Here is a 5,919-nt window from a genome sequence, read left to right as displayed (position 1 = left end):
GAATACCACAGACAAGGTTTAGACCTTCCGGATTCTCTTGAATGCCGCCATCATTCTAGCTTACGCCACGAAGATTCTGGTTAGGAGATCTAAGAGATATTCATTCTAGCTTAATTCATGTAGAACAGAAGTGTTTGTCAGGCACGCGTTCATAAGGGAGAAGGATGATGAGGGTCACACATAATCATCACCTTCATCACGTTCTTGGGTGCGAATGGATATCTTAGAAGCGAAATAAGAAGAATTGAATAGAAAACAGTAGTACTTTGCATTAATCTTTGAGGAACAGCAGGGCTCCACACCTTAATCTGTGGAGTGTAGAAACTCTACCGTTGAAAATACATAAGTGAAAGGTCCAGGCATGGCCGAGATGGCCAGCCCCCTATTGTGATCTAAGATAGCATATAACTGATCAAAAGATGCCTCATACAATAGTAAGAGGTCCTATTTATAATAAACTAGCTACTAGGGTTTACATGAGTAAGTAATTGCTGCATAAATCCACTTCCGGGGCCCACTTGGTGTGTGTTTGGGCTGAGCCTGAGTGTTGCATGTGCAGAGGCCATTTGTGGAGTTGAACGCCAGTTTCTGTGACAGTTTGAGCGTTCAACTCTGGTTTTGGATCCTTTTCTGGCGCTGGATGCCAGATTTGGGTAGAAAGCTGGCGTTGAACGCCAGTTTACGTCGTCAATTCTTGGCCAAAATATGGACTATTATATATTTCTGGAAAGCCCTGGATGTCTAACTTCCAACGCAATTTGAAGCGTGCCATTTGGAGTTCTGTAGCTCCAGAAAATCCACTTTGAGTGCAGGGAGGTCAGAATCCAACAACATCAGCAGTCCTTCTTCAACCTCTGAATCTGATTTCTGCTCAAGTCCCTCAATTTCAACCAGAAAATACCTGAAATCACAGAAAAACACACAAACTCATAGTAAAGTCCAGAAATGTGAATTTAACATAAAAACTAATGAAAACATCCCTAAGAGTAACTAGATCCTACTAAAAACATACTAAAAACAATGCCAAAAAGCGTATAAATTATCCGCTCATCACATATGCATTGCTATCACCATTTGCTTTGGGGCATTTTGTCTCCTTTTATTATTTGGTCTTTTTTCTTTTTTTTTTCCTTTTTTTCTTTTTTTTTACTTTTGTTTTTATCAATGCATATGATTAAGGTATTGAATGCAAGAATATGTGCTTAACTATCTTTTCACAAATTCACCAAAAATATACAACACCCAATTCCCAAACTAAACGTTTCCAAACCCAATTTCCCCACACTTAATTCATGAGCACTCTCACTAGTCTAAGCTAACCAAGGATTCAAATTAAGGACATTATTGTTTTCCACTTAGAGTTAATGATGTGCTAAAGTAAAGAACAAATGGGTAAAATAGGCTCAATATTGGTTTGCAAAGGATAATGAAAGGGATAAGGCCATATGGGTATGTAAGCTCAGTAAAACAAAGGCCTCAATCACATAAGTGCATGCATATATCAAACAATGGAAATATAGAATCAAGCAAGACAAAGATCACAATTTTAGAGAGAACAACACACACCAAAACAGAATATTGGTTGATACGATGCAACCAATCAAATAGGTTCAAAATCTCACTGGTTTTGTGTGTTCGAGCTCTAAAACCATGTTCCAAAATAAATTTCTTCAAGCAAGTTTAACAAATAATTTTAATTCAAATTAGTGAAATGCTATAAAAAGTTTCCTGGAAAATAATTCATCACTTCAACCAAGTGGTACATAAATGCAAGCAATTAACTACACATGCAATCTATCGTGCAATGCAACAACTCAGTAACAAAGAAAACTAAACATTGGTGTTGAAAAGAAAGTAACTAACCCACGAAAGTTGGTATCGACCTCCCCACACTTAAAGATTGCACCGTCCTCAGTGCATGTAAAGATGTGCAAGTGGGCGGGTTGCTACAAATAATGCGCTTTCTCCAAAGATTGTGCGGCGGGACTTGTTTGCTCTCCCTATTTATAAGCTTTCTGTTTTCCTTCTTGGTGGCCATCCTAAAAGTAGAGAAAAAGGAAGAAGAATAACCCACAAACAAAGATATACAAACAAATATGGGTTGGCCAATGCCAAATAATAATGAGGTTCTCAACTACATGATAGCTACAACATGCAAATGAGAAAACAATATAGGTGAATGGCATATCAATAGTGTAAGAATTGCAACAATGAGGGAGAGAGTGGGTTATGAAAGACAATAGAAGTTCATATCAATGCAAAAGGAATACAAGTGTCATAAAAGATTAGGATTGATCCATAAATAATATTACCCAACAATGCATAACAAGTCACTAGGCACCAAAACAATGGAAGAAATATTCAACAGATGAGTAAAAACATTTAACACCAATGGAGAAATAGCAAACTTAGAAAAGAAAATAAAAACATGCACAAGACTAAAATACAATGAATGAAAGTATGCAAATACAATGAGTAAAATAGAATGAAAAAGAATAAGTATGAGAAGTTAAAGAAATGAAGAAGAAATAATAAGAAAGGAGAGAAGAAAGAAGAAGAATGGAAAACAGGAAGCGACGTGTAAGCGTTGCCAACGCGTACGCGTGGGTTGCAGAATAAGGAGGTGACGCGTATGCGTCGGTCACGTGTACGCGTGAGTGTGAATTGTGCTCCTCACACAGTACTCGCACAGTGGCAGCACAACTCTCAGTTCGCTGTACCAAAGATGGCATGAAGGAACGACACATAAGCGTCACCCACGCCCACGCGTGGAATGCCAAAATGCAAATGACGCGTACGTGTCAGCAACGTGCACGCGTGGATTGGGTTGTGCGCCTGGCACCCCACCCGCACAGTTCCAATGCAACTCTCTGTTCATTATACTAGATAGCAAACTTGGCATCGACGCGTACGCGTTGGTCACGCGTACGCGTGACAGCCCATTTTTTTTTAAAAGCTGGTTGAGAACCTAAAAAGCTACCAAAATAAGTCCAAACATTATTAAACAAGCTAGATCACAACTTAAACTAAATAAACTTAATTAAAAATGAAAATTCAACTTGTTACCAATAGAAATAAAAGGAATAATAGAAAGAATTTACCACGGTGAGGTGTCTCCCACCTAGCACTTTTAGTTAAAGTCCTTAAGTTGGACATTTGGTGAGCTCCATGTCATGGTGGCTTGTGCTTGAACTCATCTTGAAACTTTCACCAACGTTTGGACTTCCAATAGGCTCCAACATTTCCAAGTAAATTCACCAAGCCTTGATGAAGTTCTTTACAAGCCTTGAGCTCCCAAAGTTGATCCTCTTGTATGCCGGGATCCCAAATCTTGTTTCTACACCCGTCTTTAAGTTGATCATCATTGTTCCAACCGGGTGGCAAGCAATCCGAATTCTCATTGAGCCATCCCAACAACTTCCTAGACCCAATCAATTGAGAGCTATGCCAACCATTGTACTTAGACCTTGAACATCCAACCATAATGAACCTAAGATTGTGTTGCCATAAAAAGCCACATTCCTCATTTTCCCAATCCACTTGAATGTTGTGTTGGATGGCAATGGCTTGGAGAGAGGTGTTTTTAATAATCTTTCAAGCTCCACTCCATTGTGCTCTTCCTTAATAACTTCTACCTCTTGACACGCTTCTTCGACCTCAAATTCAAATTTCTTGGAGGGAGTTTCTATGCCTTGAGATTCCCATGGAGGTTCCGCATCTCCTAAGTCTTCAACCACTTCTTCCTCTTCAACAATTACGGCTGCCTCCAATTGTTCCCATAAAAAGCCACATTCCTCATTTTCCATCGGGATTTCTAATCTCTCCTTCATGCTATGTTCTTCATTAGATTCTCCACATGTAGCCATGGGAGTTCCTTGAGTGTCCAAACGTTGGGAAGCTAATCAACTTACTACCTCAGTCAAGGCATCTGTGAATTTTAATACCTCCATTTGCATCTCTCTTTTCCCTTGAAGAAGAATACTAAGAGTGTGATCCATTGGATATTGGGGTGGATATAAGGGTTCATTGCTTGGGAGGAAAGGTTCATGATAAGAGGGTGGTTCATCATGATAAGGATGTGGCGGTTCAACACTCTCCATCTTTTCTACTTGTTGCACAACACACTCCAGTCCCTTGTTTTCAAGTTGAGATTTGTTAGCCATTAGAGCTTCCTGTGCTTTTCGGCTTTCCTCTCGCTCCATTTGATGGATGGTTGCTTGAAGTCGATTCATTGCTTCCTTAAAATGATCTGGTGGCTCTTGTTCCGCTTGGCTAACATAATTAGGATCATATTGTGGTTGAAAGTTCTCATACATTGGAGGTGGTGTATATTGAAGTGGTGGTTCTTAGGAGTAATTAGGTTGGAATTAGGGTGGCTCTATGTATGGTTCATTTGGCTCATAAGGTGGTTGGTATGGTGGATATGGATTAGGGTCATATGGAGGTGTTTGGTAAAACGGAGTTTGTGAGTATGGTGGTTCAAAACTATGTTGAGGAGGGGGTTCATAGGCATATGGCGGGGTTTGTTGGTAATTACAAGGGGGTCCACCATAGCTATTGGATTGATAGGCATCTTAGAATGGCTATTGCTCATAGTAAGTTGGAAAGGGTTGTTGCCAAGAGGATTGATCAAATCATTGAGGCTTCTTCCACCTTTAATTGTCTCATCCTTGATGCATGTTCTCATTGTAGCTTCCATTCCCTACAACATAATTTGAACCAAACTCATAGCCAAAGGGTGAGAATTCATGGTAGCAAATAAAAACAAAAACTAATAAAAATAAGCAACAAAATTCTAAAACTAATAAAAACTAACAAACAAGAAAAAAGCAAATATATACAATAACCAATAATAAGGCACACATTTGCAATTCCCCGGCAACGGTGCCAAAAATTGATGGGGGATAAATGTCGGTAAAGATTTTCACAAAAATAATCGTGTTGCAAGTATAGTTCTAAACCGACAATTAAACCTCAATCAATATTTAAATTATTTGTCACTTAAGCAAACCCAATAAAATTAACTGAAGTATTCAAACCTCGGGTCGTCTCTCAAGGAATTGCAGGGAAGTGTAGTTTATTATTGGTTATGAGATTGTATCTTTTTGGGTTTTGAGTTTAATAAGCAAGGAATGTAAATAACAAGAAAATAAACTAACAACTAAGAAAAGTACTAGCAAGGATTGAAAATCGGAATTCCTATCCTCATTATCATCATCAATTGTGATGGTAATTGGCCTTTGCTTTCACTTGGTTAACCTCTAACAATGAAGGAAAGTCAAGTGAGCAAAATCAACTTAAGTTCACAAGTTCTAATTGAAGACTACATTTAGTGAAGCCTAAGCCAACTAGCAATTTTCAATTACCAATCAACAAAAGAGTTTTGATAACTCAAGAGTCTCTAATTGATCAATCCAAGTTAAGAACATAAAAATCTAATTTCAAATCCTCCCAAGCATTTTATCAAACACTTGGAAGGCACAAAATAAAAGCATAGAAAAGTAATGAGAGAATGTAAAATCTAAGACTAACAATTCCAAAGGAATAACAATAGCAAGGCAATTGAACAATAAGAAACATGAAACATGAATTGCATTAATATGGAGTAAAGGAAACAAAAGGAATGCATAAACTAAATTGGCAACATAAAAGAATCAACAAGAGAAATTGATAAACTAAAGCAATAGAACTAATAAAAGTAGAAGAAGCCTAAATTAAAATGAGGTAGAAATCTGAAATTGAGAAGAGATAAACCTAAAAATCCTAAAACTTAGAAAGAGGAGAGAGCCCCTTTCTCTAGAAAACTACATCTAAACTAACTAATGTGAATAATGAAAGTGAATGATTCATTCATCCCATTCTGACCACTCTACAGCCTCTAAGCTTCATTTTCGGGCTTGAAACTGGACCAAAAATAGC

The 5,919-nt window shown here is 38.0% G+C and overlaps 1 long non-coding RNA gene across 1 annotated transcript in view; it reads right to left on the bottom strand.

The window, feature by feature from the left end:
• LOC110262807 overlaps positions 1–5,670 on the bottom strand; it is a 22,174-nt gene extending 16,504 nt beyond the window's left edge. The window contains exons 1-2 of the long non-coding RNA XR_002347810.1: positions 5,660–5,670; positions 1,009–1,011 (exon numbers count right to left, since the gene is read on the bottom strand). This is a non-coding gene — a long non-coding RNA (uncharacterized LOC110262807). The remainder of the gene's footprint in view (positions 1–1,008; positions 1,012–5,659) is intronic.

The sequence above is a fragment of the Arachis ipaensis genome, chromosome B05 (assembly GCF_000816755.2).
Source record: "Arachis ipaensis cultivar K30076 chromosome B05, Araip1.1, whole genome shotgun sequence".
Taxonomy (NCBI): Eukaryota; Viridiplantae; Streptophyta; class Magnoliopsida; order Fabales; family Fabaceae; genus Arachis; species Arachis ipaensis.
The sequence above is the reverse complement of the archived record's forward strand: the minus strand, read 5'-3'. Positions and strand labels throughout refer to the sequence as shown.